Raw genomic sequence first — 16,317 nt, forward strand, 5'->3', positions numbered from 1 at the left:
GGAATACCTAAGAAGCTTGTTAGTATGATAAAAATATGCATCAGTGAAACAGAAAGTAAAATTCGTGTGGGTATTAATATGTCTGACAAATTTACAATTCATGATGGGTTAAAACAAGGAGATGCATTATCTCCATTGCTCTTTAATTTTGCCTTAGAATATGCTGTTAGGAAAGTAAAAGAAACTAAAGAAGGACTAAAATTAAATGGTGTGACTCAGTTGTTAGCATATGCAGATGATGTAGACTTACTGGAGGATGATATGAATACAATTAAGAATAATGCTAAAATATTTTTCAAAACTGCTAAAGAGATAGGTTTGGAAGTTAACAAAGAGAAAACTAAATATATGCTTACAGGCCGAAACCAAGTGTTAGGTAATAATCAAAATCTAATTATTGATAACAACTCGTTTGAACCAGTTTCCAAATTCAAATACTTAGGAGTAATATTAACAAATGAAAATTATATTAAAGAGGAAATAAAAAGTAGGCTTAATTCAGGAAATGCATGTTACTTCTCTCTTCATAAACTTTTGTCTTCTCGTTTAATATCTAAGAAACTAAAAGTTAAAATATACAGAACAGTAATTTTGCCTGTAGTATTATATGGATGTGAAAATTGGTCCCTTACATTGAAAGAGGAACATAAATTGAGAGTATTTGAAAATAAGATCCTTAGGAAAATATTTGGACCTAAAAGGGATGAGGACACAGGTGAGTGGAGAAGGTTACATAATTTAGAACTACATGATTTGTATTCATGTCCAGATATTATTAGAATAATTAAATCAAGAAGACTTAGGTGGGCAGGGCACGTGGCACGAATGGGAGAGGAAAGAGGAGTTTACAGGATTCTTGTTGGGAAACCTGATGGTAAGAGACCTGTAGGAAGGCCAAGACGAAGATGGAGGGACAATGTTGAGATGGACCTAAGGGAAATCGGTAGGGATGGAAAAGAGTATATAGAACTTGCTCAAGATAGGGAAAAATGGAAGGCCTGTGTTGCTGCAGCCATGAACCTTCGGGTTTAAGAAGGCTAGGGAGTTAGTTAGTTAGTTAGTTAGTTACAAGGGGATGTTTAACAACATTAAGAACAATAAATGCTTTCTATTTGTAATGTACTAAGTATTGCAATTTTGAATAGTCTTTTGTGTTCGTACTACACATTTAAAAACTTTTTTGTTGCTCCCAGCGTCAAGCTTAGAATTTAAAGAAAAAAAATGTAAATTTTCATAGTACACGGAAGTTCGACATTCAGAAAGAAAGAAGGTCCAGGGGAAAACATTTCAAAACTTCCAAAAGATATAGCAGTAATGAAAAAGAGACTCACTTAAATGTACGATAGATAGACAGTTGTATGGAAGCGAAATAAAGCACAAGGTAGATTTCATAAGATACCTAGCAATCAATAACAAATAAACTGCATTTTTAATATTAATGTCCTCATGATTAACGAACATTATATATTCTCCCCACGCAATGGTAAATATTTGGAGCCTTATCCCAATTTCCAGAAAAATATTTTGTGTTTCTGCTACTTTTGACTTTTTTTGGCATCATATTCCGGATCACTTTTACGAGACGAGACGAGACAAAACGAGACGGGACGAGACGAGACGAGACAGAACCCTTCGAGACGAGACACGAGACGGGACAAACGAATATTTTCGAGACGAGACACGAGACGACACAGCGTTTTCACGAGACGGGACGAGACAGACAAAAGTCTCGTCTCGTCTCGTGGGCAACACTACTTCCCTTGCCACCCCCTCCCTCTCTCCTCGACAGATTTAACACCCAATCATCGCTACTGCAGTTATCATTCCTTGCTTCGCTCCACCCCCCCCGCTCGTTTTCTCCCGACATGCTCGGCCTTGCTCTAGAGATTCCGGGGATAGAGTATAGTTGGCACACTTTATTGTCCTTCTCGAAACTGTTACGAAGCTACACACTCCCTGTACCTGGTAAAACCATTAACTAAAGTGGAGTCAGTGTTTCAGCCGGTGCGGGGATGGCCTTCATGGTAATGACCCTCTGTTGCCGCGTTTACCTACGAAGGAACTTGCGGTCAAACAACCAATTAGGCCTACCGCTTGAGCAAGAAGCGGTAACATTAAAATCCCTCCTCCTCCTCGAAGCAGCCAGCAGGGAAACATAACCGTTCTGCGCTGTGAATGGACACCGGTCCTAACATCGACTCCACTCAGCCAACAACTGGCGATTCTAACTGCAAAGATTGGAATTTCAAGGCATAACCTTATTTTTATATTCAAATTTGCCGTTAATTTTAGCAGGCATAAAATTATAGTCAGTTATTGCAGTATAATTACATGCTGGAAAGATAATTTTTCCTTTGAACTTTACCGCATTTTGAAATATGCACAAAAGTGGTTTAATTGTAGGCTAGTCAGAAAATATTAAGTGTTAATTGCTCTTATTGGCTGTTAAATTAATCCAACTCCTATTAATATATCCTTTTATTGCAAATTTACCACATTTTCATGTTAAAATTTCTACCTCAAACTTTCTACATTATTATGTTATTCGAAGCAAGGTCGACAACGAAATAGGCTCTTTCATTCACGAGATTAAAAGAGACACATCGTAGCTTCTTGTGTATATGTATAATTGTCTCGTGAAAATTGCACATGAAAAAAATAATTCAATATATGTCATAGAGACAAATTGCGAGCAATAACCACAGCTACAGTCGAAAATAGTTCATGACAATGTGTCTCTTTATAGACATTAGAAGCACTGTACATATTACAGTGCCATCTATTGACAACCACCCTATATACGAGCCAAACATGTGTCTTAACTCAAAAACCTTTTTATGTAATGAATTTTCCAGTTTGATTTTAATTATACGTTATTTCTAGCACTGTCATATTATAATTAATTTATATTACTGATTTATTTATTTTTCATATGTAAAAAATATCTTGTTCTAGTTTTAAGGCATATAAATGACAGGTTTTTTTTTGCTTTCGATCAGATGTGTCCGTTTCGACCAGCATGAGGAAGCCATTTTTGTGTTCTCTGTTTGATCACGTGCTGTGCGCATGCGCGGCGCGCGGGGACAAAGCCGATCTGTCGAGGGGAGTGTCTGAGTATCGACAAGCAGAGCGGAACCTGGTGAGTCGACCAATCAGAGAGCTCTCTTCATGGGGCCACGGATCACTGAATGACAATAGAAGCACGCAAACTTGTTTGATATCCATCACAAATTAATGATTAATGACGGATTTTTCCATTGACATAGCTTATTTCTTTGTTTCTTCTTGTGTATTTTTTTTCATTATGTACAAAAAACATCATTTTTCATTTTTATCCAAATGGAAATACACATAGTTATGGAGGGGGTTAGAGTTTGACTTCGAAATTGACTTGAACGTTTCTTGAATTACTTATTTAGATATGTTAGCAATTGTGCTGTGAAAGATGGGTGTCTAACATATTTTCACAGATTCCTTGTACAGTGTCTCTCAAAAGTTTTAGGACAACGACATTTTAAACTAGGCAACCCAATTTACACAAGCCGTTGGTGGGTTGCGTGCAGAGTTAGGCTCAATTTCAGGGTTGCCACGTGCACAATAGATATTTATAAAATACGCGAAAGAAATATAAACAATTATTATTCTATAAAATTATTAAAAATATCACTATTATATCGCAAATAGCAAAATTATTTCTGAAAGAAAAAAATAGGTTTCTAGTATTTCATCGCTGATGAGTCTACAGTAAGGAAAAGAGGTGAGAGGAAACGAAAGGTTACAAAGGAGAGGAGAAAGAGAAAGCGAAAGGAGAAGAGGAAAGGTAGAGGAGAGAAGAAAGATAGGATAGACGAGGAGAGGAGATGTAGTGAGGAGAATGGAAAAAGATTCGAGGAGAGATGAGGAAAAAGAATAAAGAAGAGAAAAGAGGAGGAAAACGAGTGGAGAGGAGGAGACGAGAAGAGGGTAGTGGAGAGTAGAGTAGAGTAAAGGAGAGAAAAAGAGAAGAACGAAAAAAGAGAGTGCAGTGGAGTCGGAAATCTAAGACAGGAAAGGAGATAAGAGGAGTGGAGAAGAGTGGGATGAAGATAAGATGCGAGAAAAGTAGGATTCGATATGAGATAAAAGCAGAACAGAAAGAGGGGAGAGAAGAAGGAGAAGGAACTGGAGAGAAGAGGTAGTTGCAGAAAATATCGTCTGAGCGTCAAGAATGGATGCATTGGTCAAATTATCGACATGAAACATTCAATAACATTTTGAAATGTATTGGAGAATATATTAGATCGGTGCGAAATGCCTTTTGGCTGAGTTCAGAGCAAATTAAAAATCTTCCATGTAAGATCTTTGATTTTACCTGCGATTACACCACTAAACAAATGAACGTAATTTTTAATATTTATAAGAATTATTCATTTTTCTCTACTTCTCGGTTGAAATTGAGATTTTGTAATTCAATATTTCCCCTCCCCCCATCGTTAATTCCAAACTGAATCATTCCGTTTCACACGGCGTGGACAATGAACACAATAGGATATGTCTAAAATTTACGAAAATTTTCTGCCACCGGAAGGGTTTGAACCTACGACCATCAGATTGACAATCCTGAACGGTAGCCACTACCCTATAAACTTTCGTTCCTTAAACCAGGTAGAAGAACTGCTACACCACGCCTTTACTTTCGAATGAAACAACAATTTTTTCTAAGTATTCTGTCCCTTTAATATTGTAAATGTCGTTTGGTATACGTGTAGTTGAACTTTTACTTTAATTTTGATTTGCTTTCTTGTAGTATAACCGATATCTTCGAGAAATAATTTTCGAAGTAATTAAAAACGAGAATATTGGTGGTTGTGAAAATGCGAGTTATTTCTTCTAACTTATTATTGTGATTAGACATTACTAATGGAAAATATCTAGAGGCTTGAACATTACAGGACGATGTTCTTTTCCTGTGGTACTGTAACAGACAAAATGCTTGTTTACTGATGCAAGTATTGTGTACAGAACAGTCTTATGAAATGTATTTGCTGTTGCGTAAGGTAACACGAAATAATTACACCGTGTGCGAACTACCAAATCTGTGCAACGTTATACGTAAACAGGCGGAAAATTTTATTCATAAAATCATGTCACATTTGACAGTATTAGTCAAGAGAGACTCGTGGGACACTGTGTTAAGGTGCTGGACTAAATCCTTCTAATTTTTCTTACTAGAAGAACAACAATTTCTAAGGAAGAGCAACAGTGATGATCTTTCTTATTTCTTTTAAATGCTTACACTTTCCTTTAATTGGGTTAAAAATAAATAAGAATATTGCTTGTATTTCTGTCATTGACGTAGACCAGAGAGAGAGACAGACAGACAGATGTTACAAAATAGTTCAAATAGTGCGAGCGCCATTAAAAAGTCATGATAATTCTATGTTGCGTACTTAGAATTATTCATACAATAAAGAACATGTCTAATTGTGAGTTAACAAAAAAACAATAATAAAGAGACATTTTCGCATCACGATTGCAGTTCGAAAAAGTCGGGACAGGGATTGAAAGTAACGCACTGTCCTGACTAAATCGGTGAATCGGACGTCTGCTAGCCTTGCATCAATGATTATAAAACTAAAACCACCCAATATTGCAGCTTGAAGACTTTTGCGCAAGAAACAGATTCATTTATGCAAGAGCAAAATTGAAATTTTTACACATTTCAAAAATCGACGATGTTATTTTCGTATTTATTTATTTATAGGTTCACATTTAAATATTTTAGGGTTCGAGGGGGGAGCATGGCCCACATGGACCCTCCCCTGGGTACTGACCTTACGTAGACAGTGGAAGAGAAATTTTGGAGAACCTTTCTATTAAATTTAGTATTTACATTCACCTTATGCTCAGATAGATTAAACCGTTTATTGACAAATCGTGAACTTTTCGTTTAATAGATAATATTTGGTTTTAAACGACGGGAGAACATTGGTCGAATTTCCTTTCTTGCTCTTTTGAGAGAATATACACTTCTACAATAGCAATCGCGTTCGGAAACCGTGAAAAAAAATGACTTGGTTTTCAAAGGCAGACAAGCTTGGTAGTCTAGCTTGCTCGCGATCAAAGTGACTCACTCACGCTATTCAAGGCCGCTACTTATCGCAAAACACTGTGCTCCGATGCACAGTGTCTGCTCCCAGCACGTTACAAGTGACCAGAGTCGAATTTTAAAGAGAATCTGAAGAATGGTAGATTTCATCAGAGGCGGCTAGGTAGGCACCAGCTCAACATGCAATAGTTTAAGTGACAAACAAAAAACCGTATTGAATAATTATTGGGATAGTAATACGTGTATCCGCTCCTTTTTAACAATGTAAGCTCGAAGACAATCTGTCAACCGGAGGTTATTTTATCGCCTTCGATAATAGAATTGTCTGATCGATTATTTTTTGTTTACCCAGGAACATGTCCCTTAGGAGATTTCCGAGACCGGGTTACGCTACACACTCGTAGCTCCCCAATTTCTTCACGATGGTGGGTTGCTACCGGTCCCATACACAGGCCGAGAACCTAGAGAGTGAGCATAGGCGGACTCGAATCCATGCCGTCCTGCAGTCCGATTCCAAAGCACAGCTCCTTTGACCGCATGGTCACGGAGGAGGACTTTTCTTATCTTACCTTTGGCTAATCGCGACGATGAGGATGAATTATGAATAGAAAAATAAAGAAGGTCACGCACAAAGTAGAGGACGATCTTCAACCTCTTGGGATGACGAGTTCAAGCCCTTAATATGAGGATTTCAACCTTAGACGACCTCAATTTCAAAATTATAAACAAAATGCCTACTTACACTAAACTTCTCATCAAGGCCAAAATAGTTTGTAACTGTGAAACTACCCCTGAATACAAATTGACATTTTTTCCATGTGAGTAAGAATTCAATGTGTGGCATACAGACATAGTTGATGGTCTAGAACATTTCAAATGTGTATTTAAAGTTAAGTTCATGTGGCACAATTCAAAGTAAACTTTACAAGAGAACCAAAAAAATACATTAGATCCTCTTAAGCAAAATTATTTGGGGGGGCTCGAGCCCCCCCAAAGCCCCATGGAGTCGGCGCCTATGCCCATGACTGTACCTAAGAAACACTGACATTCATAACCCTTGCCCAGTTACAAAGCCGGAAAAATATTGCATGAAAGGAGAGGAGTATGAGGCAATGTTACAGAAAGAAGTTACACAAAAATACTCAATTGTTCGAAAGTCAACAGAATAATGTGTATGGTAGTAATTATGCAATTAAATATTATAGCCCATATAATATTTAAATATTATAGCCCAATTGGCCGCGGTGGCTCAGTCGGTAACGCGTCTGACTACCATGCTAAAGGTCCCGGGTTCGATCCCCGGCCGGTTCAAATCCGGGAACTTTTCTAACGATGGAAGCGACCCCGGCGCCCACCCAGGGTACCTGGGGAAACCTGGGAGGTAAAGGCGGTCAGGGGCGTGGTGCTGATCACATCACCCCCACTCACGACCGGATCAAGAAAGTGTGGGGCGTTACCCCCACACCCCCTATACGCCTTCATGGCGTGGTGCTAAGCACAGGGGAACACTTTTTTTTTTTTTTTTTTAATATTATACCCCAGTGGTTCCCAAAGTGTGCGTCGCGGCACCCTGTGGAGCCGTAGCTTGCTAGCTTACAGACGGTCCGCGAAATTTGCAATATTTTCACTGAAATGACACTTTCTTGTTAGTCTACACATGTTTGTTTTAGAATCGGACCATCGCATAAATCCAAATAGCTATGTGATTATTTAGTACTTTTTACACAAAAAATGTTTCTGAATTTAAAATAGGTGTTTATTATTAACTTAAGGCAAGCAACATCTAACCACACTAACTGATCGTTGCAAGTGTTAGATAGGCTGATACGTTCAAGTTTCTATTATTAAGACGTACTATTATTAGATTTGTTACTATGTCGTTGTATTATTCTTATTATTAATAACTTAATAATACTCAGCGGTGAACGATGAGACTCGGTGAAGTACACAGACTCCTCTCAGGTACAGGGATAGTGTTAGGCAAAGACAATATTCACAGCACAGAGAAATAAAACCACATTGCTGCAGTTGATAAACTAAAAGGTTCTTTATTTATGGCAATCATAATGCGAATATACTTGAGACGAAGGCGAGAATTTCGCTTTGTCGATGAATTGACTCAACTAAAAACGCATAAACTCAATGCATGGCCTTCGGCATACCTATGATCACATAGGCTTAGCTTGCACCCCGAACTAGCATACCAAGATGTATGCAAGATGTATGAGTTCTTTTTAGGTTTAAAATCTTCGACGATCCGTGGCGAAAGTGTGATATTTCTTACGCGATATCCTGGCTTTTATACTATTTTCGAGAACACAGATTCAAGTACAGATGAATCACTCACTATCTACAAAGAGATGCTACCAACAAAACTGACATCTATACATGTTTAGAAATACAAATTCATATAGTGCACTCTCGCAAACACGAAGATACATTAAACTACTCATAATAGAGCATAAAATACAATAAACAAGACACCTCTGGCACACCTAGGGAAGGGGGTGAAATGTTTGATTGATTGATTGATATAGTTTATTTTACTTCGCGTTTTGTGCCTCTTGGCTAATTTACGAAGATGGGGATGAGTGATGAAATGATGAAATGGATGAAAATGGACATTCACAAACAACCATACCCGACCGGGATTCGAACCCGGGACCCTTGGCGTCGCAGCGCGATGTGCTAACCACTTTTTTATTTTTTTTATTTACAATTTTTCTTTCATACAGTAATTTTACAGGTTTTGGATAACAATAGTTCTTTTAACATTCCATCAGCACCTTTAAAAAATGTGCAAATAATATTTTTCTTTTATCTTGAGAAACTTTATGATATTCCTGTTTAACATATATTAAAAATTGATCATGAAAATCTATACCTTTATATATGCAGACAAACAATATATAATGTCCAACCAACCATTGTACACTACGCAATTTAGTACATGGAAAATACGAAAACGTAGGTAACATTATGTTATGCACAGTAAACGCATTGGGATGGGTGCAACAAATTTTTCCTAATAACACACATAGATATTTCCATGTTTCACGTGTCCGTATGCATTCACTTAGCCAGTGTATAATCGAACCATTTTTTTTACACCTACCGCATAGTGGGTCTTGTAACAATTTTAATTGATGTAATTTCTCTTCTGTCACCACTATATCCTGTACCACACAGTACCACGCAGATTTTACCAAGGGCGATAAATGTGGTGCGTGAACATTGTTCCATATTTTATGCCAGGGATGGGTTGGTTGATTAATCATTATCTTGCAGCTAGGCAATGTTGCCAAACAACGTGACTGGTATAATTTAGATACTTTTGGTATTTCAAGAGGTTTCACTGAAAGTAGTATATAACAAATTTCTAGCACTGATTCTTGTAAATATTTATACTGCGGTGGCACCGTTGCTATAGCGATCGGAGACTGCAATGGTATGGTGTCCAAAATCTGCTTAAGTATTACACCCGTTAAACTGTCTGGGAAGTTTACTAACATTGACATATCTGCTTGTACTCGGAGAGCCTGGCTTTTTAAATCCACGTGAATCAAGGAAAGCCCCCCGCACCGTACCGGCAGACATACATTCTCGTGACTCACCCGCAGCATTTGGTGTGCCCAAACAAACCAGTTTATCGCACTCCTTATCTGTACCAAATACAATTTCCTCATCGGAAGCACTCGTGCCACAAACCAGAGCTTTGAACTCGCATAAATGTTTACAAAAGCTACCCTGGCAACCAAGCTAAGGGCACGAAGTTTGTTTTGTTTAAGGACACTTTTCAGGCCAGCAATACATATTGAATAATTTTGAGCAATCATTTCTTGTAAAGAGTGGGTAAAAATTATTCCAAGTATTTTCAGTGCATTTACTTTTTGAATTTTATCATTTTGATACGAGTGGTTTGTAGCATCTAAGTGCATCCAATGAGTTTTATTATAGTTAATCTTTAGTCCAGCTACCGAGCTGTACTTTTCTATCACATTTTCAAGTATTTCCATATCTGTTGGCAAATTCACAAACACCGTGACATCATCAGCATAACCTAATAATTTTATCGTTGTTGAGTGAATATTTAACCCCTGCAATTGCATTTCAAGTACCTTTAAAAATGGCATTAACGCTACACAAAAACTTATCATAGACATGGGATCACCTTGTCGAACACCCCTTTGTATAGGAAATGTCTTAGTTAAGAACCCATTGATTTTTACACACGATTTGGCATCAGTATATAAACTCTTAATCGCATTTACAAATTTTGGACTACAACCCATCCTTAAAAATACAGCATATAAAAATTCGTGCTGTACAGTATCAAAAGCATTTTGAAAATCCAATGCCACTATACCATGGTGACCTTGTATGGTCGTATGTCTATAACTAGTTATGACATCACGAATTGTCTGTAAAACCGTAAATATCGATCTATTATTACCATAACAGTATTGATGGACACCGATCATTCTTTCCATATATGGCAAAAGACGACGAAGTAAACATCGTGCAAAAATTTTATAATCCGTGCACAACAAAGATATAGGTCTATAGTGTTTTACTATCGTAGGGTTAGGAACTTTGGGAACCAGGACGATTACACCTGTATTGCTCGTCCTTCCCAAGCAGTGTTGATTAAATACTGCATTTATCCAGTCTGTCACAATATTACCTACAAGTGACCAAAATCTTTTATAAAATTCTATGGGAATACCATCTATTCCGGGCGATGAGTTATTCTTCATTCCTAGAATCGCTTCGTACACCTCAGCAGCTGTAAAGGTCTTTTCAATTCGCAAGTTGTCATTAACAGAAAAAATTTCCGGAACTTGTTGTAAAAATATTTGTTCCTGAGCTGGATCATAACTTGTTCCTTGAAATCTAGAGTGATATGCGCGGTAAAAGATTTCCTTTATGTCAGTCACATTACTATACTCCGAATTATCTTCGTCTATTATCTTATGAATCGTTTGGCGTTTTCCACGATTACGTACTTGTAGAACATGACTAATATTTGCCATTTCAAGAGGGTCAAAAGGTAAAAGTTTACTACGAATTTTGCACCCACTTCTTCTTTGCGCGTGTAATTGCAACAATATTGCCTGTACTTGTTTAATGTTCTGTTGCATTTTCCCCCCTCTTACCCCTTCATCAGTTAGCTCTCTCAACACTTTATAATAAAAATTGTATTTATTATTCCAATCCTGGTTCCGTTCCCTACTATATTGTCTACAAAACCGTTTGATAGCTGGCTTTAGATATTCATCCCACCACTTAATTATATTTATTTGTTTCGCTCTTAATCGTTCCCAATATTTCCATTTCTCTTGGAATTTGTCATCAAAAAGTGAATCATCAAATAACGATATATTCATTTTCCAATATCCATACCCATATTGTATATTTGGCAGTTGCATATTTACCGCCATTATAATTGCACTATGATCTGAGAAGCAAGTTGGCACCATATTAACATTAGTGATATTAGGGATAATTGATGGTGATACATAAAATCTATCTAACCGTGACGCTCCTCCATCCTTTACATATGTGAAACCTGCACTAGTTGGGTGCAAAGTGTCCCATGCATCTTTCCATTGAAACCCAGTTACCAACTGTTGCAGCGCATTGGATGTATTAAATCCAGGGCGCTGGTCTTTTGGCAACAACACACAATTAAAATCGCCTCCACAAATAATATGTTGCTTATTACCTTGAAGTTCCGTCGCTACTTCAGTTGCGAAAAATTCATTGCGTTGCTGCCTTTGATTACTACCAGAAGGCGCATACAGATTACATATCCACAGGTTTTCCACTTGTACAGTTGTAATTCTACCACTCGGATGGTATTCTACATTTAATACAGGTATATTATCTCTGACTAATACAGCTGTCCCTTGCGCTGAATATGTGGGATTATTATAAACAATATAACTAGAGGGTAACTCATAATTAGTTATTGCTACTTCTTGAATGAGAGCAATATCTATAGCGGACTGAATTAGAAAGTCCCCCAATGCACTTTGTTTTGTTTTGTTTTGCAGTTTGTTTATGTTTATACTAGCAAGTCTAATGGTGGTAAGCATCACTATGGATATGTAAACACTTGATTTTACAATACTGTTAAATATATACATTGTTTTACTGTTTTTAGGTCTACCCTACACACCAAGATTTTTAATTGTCCTTTACTATTATGGCTATTCCTTGTGTCTTGTAAGTAGCATTATTAGATACACGAAGGGAATATGGTAAGTCAAATTGGAGAACCGACACTTCTTGAACCAAGCAATATCAATAGATGATTGCAAGATAAAATCACCCAGGCCATGTTGCTTTCCTTGGTTCTGCATTTTACAACAAAATTAATATTATCACTTACCAAGAATACCGCATGTCGCACATCATCCTGGAACAAGCTATCGCACCACACAAAAACACACCATATACTAACGCGAAAAACTAACCAGCACAAATTTATCATATTGAAAAAAATCTAATTTTTCTCACTTTCAGTTGCGAAAACATTAGTATTTGGATTACTCTGGGATCTGGTGATACTTGCCGGTGATGGATACGGAGAAGGTCGATCTTCAGGCTTTTTTTCCGAAAGTGAAGTCACCTCATTCTTTGCCTGGCCTTTCTTCCTTTTGTGTTTGCCCACCTGTTTCTTACTTATGTTTGAATTGGAGCAATCGGGGATATTTTCAGGCAATGGGTTTTGTAATTGCTCTGTACTGGATAATTTCATAACACCAGTCGGATCAAACACCATACAAGAACTATCACTTCCGTTCAGCTGCAACGAGGAGGACACCTTCTCCGCGTTTGTCTCGGTATTATCAGACATCAGACTTGAACCCATTTCACTATCTTCAACTTCCTTTATCCACGAAGAACTACTCGTCGTGAATTTCTCATCCTGCCGGATTTCGGCGATCTTTTCCTCTTGTGGCGAATTTGTTTGTACACATACTGGTTCATCCTTATGTATCACTGTCTCTTTCGGCACTTCTCCTTTCGTGGTGTGAACTGAAGATTGTAATTCAGTCGGTAGAAATTCCATTGTGTCCTCCACAAGGGGCAGCTGGATCGGAGAGCGAAGCACACTTTGTGCATAAGTCACTGTTGAATGGGAAACACTGTCAAAAATCGTTGCGGGCGGGCGAGCTCCCCCAACTACTGAATGGGTATATGAACGTCTTTTCGGGCACATTATAGCTGTATGTGACACTTCCCCACACAGTCGACAAGTAGGCTGTTGACCCGGATAAGTTGTCCAATAACGAAGACCTAGAATTGTCACTTAAGACGGTATTGGTTTATTGAGTGACATTTCAACTATCTTCCTCCCAGTACGAACAGGGTATATATGTTCACCTGAATAAACTTCATCATTGAGAGATTTGATTTCACCATAGGATGTCAACACAGCCCGAATCGCGTCGTCCGAAAGTTCCATAGGCACTACATGTAATCGAACCAGCACAGTGTTTTTATCCGCCCAGTCAATTTTCACATCATGAGAACCCTCTTCGTCACTATATTTCAGAGTGGCACCGCATTTAGCTATTAACTGTTCACCCAGAACTCGCGAAATCAGTTTAACATACACACTTTTCCGAAAGTAATCTATCTCTATACTTAGCACTTGATCCGGGGTCAATAACAGCTTTTCACTAATGTACCGATGAATGTTCATAGATACTGGTACACGAGATACAGTCTGAAAACACAATTTCAAAGTATTTACTCGCTTAAGTTCCATGTTGCTTCACAATCTATTCGATTTCTTGCGTCACGCTAGCGTTGCCGATCACCAGTCCACTCAACACACAGGAGCTCACACTCGATGTTTCTCCTTCGAAGGCTGACCTTCGACTCACCACTCGGCCACAGGGTCGGGCAGGGGGTGAAATGTAAAACGACCGATATTAGTGTGGAATTAATAGTTTTCGGGGTCGCTAAGATGTATAGTGACACTCCCAATGCCGTTCAACTCCAAGTTCATTTTACGCTATAGTCAGAATTCAATGTTTTCCTGTTTAATAGAAGATTGGGATAAATAAATACCCGAGCAACGACGGGCAATCAGCTAGCATTTAATATAATCTTTGTTAATTACCAATAGGTAGAGAATGAAATCTACTTTGTTGTTTCTCTGCCTTCAGTCAACTCTTTTATCCGTCGTACACTAAGGGAGCTTTCAGACCAAAGCAACAAGCGACAGGCGACAAGCCGCATAGGGAGTTTGCACCGAAGTTACGATCAACACGAGCCCCTTCCGTATATAGGCAAATATTCACCCCATAGTATGCACTACCAACTAACAGACCGAGGCTACACTATACACGATATTAGTTTCAGCGATAAAGAACACGAACACCTTGTCGTGTTACTTCGGTTCGAGAGGTCACATTTACTGAGTGTTCGAATCCAAGTGGTTGCTTGTCGCTTCTCGCCTGTCGCGTGTCGCTTTGGGGAGCGTTCAGAACGAAGTGACAAGCGACATGGTAGTTCACACGTGACACAGGCAACTTCAGTTTATTAGAGAGCATTCACAGTCCGAGGCAACATGACGCACGGTATTCAGAAAACGTTCTAATACGTTCAACACGCAAGCGACAATCGAAGCGACCCCGAACAGTTTGTCGCGTCGCTTCGGTTGCAAGGTTTCATGTAAGGGAGAGTTCAAACCGAAGCGACACGCGACACATGCTGCTTGGGAACTAGCCCATCAACAGCAGTATTGCACACCGTGGCGGCATGAGACGCCGTGCAAGCCTGCGTTCGATCGGTGGAATTTCCAAGCGACACAATGGTTTCGCACCGAAGTGACAAGTGACACAAGCTCCTTTAGTCTCTAAGCAGGCTTTCCCCACGCACGCGCTACCAACGGATAGAGGCGACACGATGCACTACATTAGAAAACGGTCAAGTCCGAGCGACACGAAAGCGACAAGCGACACGTCCCGCTCGTCATGTCGCTTGGGTTCTGAAGGTTATATTTATTACTGAGGGTTCATTCCCAAGTGGCAGGCGTCGCTTCTTGCCTCTTGCATGTCGCTTTTTACTTCGTTGACTTCAGGCAATAGAGATTATTTACGTCAACGCAGAGTATCTATTTAAAATATATTGGCCTATTACCAGGTTTTTGGTGCGAAATCTTTAGAGTTTGCAACCTGTACTGAGGATGGAGCTGTTGATTTTGAGAAGAGGGGTCGCAATGAATGAACTGTTTGTGCTGGTGAGAATTTTATGACGATTATCCTCAATAAGGCTGGAAGAGGATTACACTAAACAATCGCAGTGGCTACCTCCACATCGTTTGGCGCAAGGATAAATGGAAGGAAGCCCTTGGGGTAGCAGTTGTTGAGGAAATTTCAGGATTTTTCAACTAGGCAAATTCGTTACGGGCATCGTGTGGTAAATTACGTTTTGCGATGGGGAATCGTTCAGAAATAGATAACTCGAGAGAGCTTGCTAAAGAATCGAAGAAATGTTGGAACATCCAGAAATATGGAGAAATAAGAGAATGCTTAACCGACGCAAGAAATTAATTAGAAATGAGATGTTGATATGGGCAGTGATAAAAAATACCTTTTCCCAGCGATACGTGCAGCTGGTCGTGCTACTTAGGTTCGGAAATTGACATAGGTTGTTACTTTGGTCTGGTCACTTCTTACTTCGGCCTGACCTATGCGACAAACAACACAGGACAGGCGAAAAGCGAGAAGTGTCGCTTGCGAACGAACCAACAGTAAGAAATGCAATTCTTCGTGCCGAAGCGCCGCGACAAGCAGGAGAGGATAACGATCACCCAGGGAAGTTATGCCACAAATTGATTACATTTCATCACAGAATTCAGGAGTTTTCTTGCTCCAATTTTAGTTTCCATGTCTTCCCTTTTTGCCGAATCCCGTTTCGCCCAATTACCCAAAGGCGCATTATATCATATTTCCCATCCAAGTAAAAATTTCGGCGAAAGCGGAATTCCCGTTTCGCCAATTATTTTGAAGGGAGGGAATTCTCCCTCCGCTGGGAAATGTCATGTTTAAACAGACAGAATACTTAATAAAAAGTTAAAAGGTGAGAGATACCTAGAGAAAATCATTACTGACCGCGAGGGGGTTTGGATGGGGAAATATTACAATTAGTAAGGGAAGTTACATGTCAAAAATCACATCACTTCCTTCCATGAAAAGACTACAAAAAAT

At 38.9% G+C, this 16,317-nt stretch overlaps 1 protein-coding gene across 1 annotated transcript in view; it reads right to left on the reverse strand.

The window, feature by feature from the left end:
- Positions 1 to 16,317, reverse strand: part of LOC145995249 (uncharacterized) — a 251,399-nt gene that overhangs the window by 103,446 nt on the left and 131,636 nt on the right. The window lies entirely within an intron of this gene.

Source organism: Lepisma saccharinum, chromosome 11, assembly GCF_977018435.1.
Source record: "Lepisma saccharinum chromosome 11, izLepSacc3.1, whole genome shotgun sequence".
NCBI classification, from domain to species: domain Eukaryota; kingdom Metazoa; phylum Arthropoda; class Insecta; order Zygentoma; family Lepismatidae; genus Lepisma; species Lepisma saccharinum.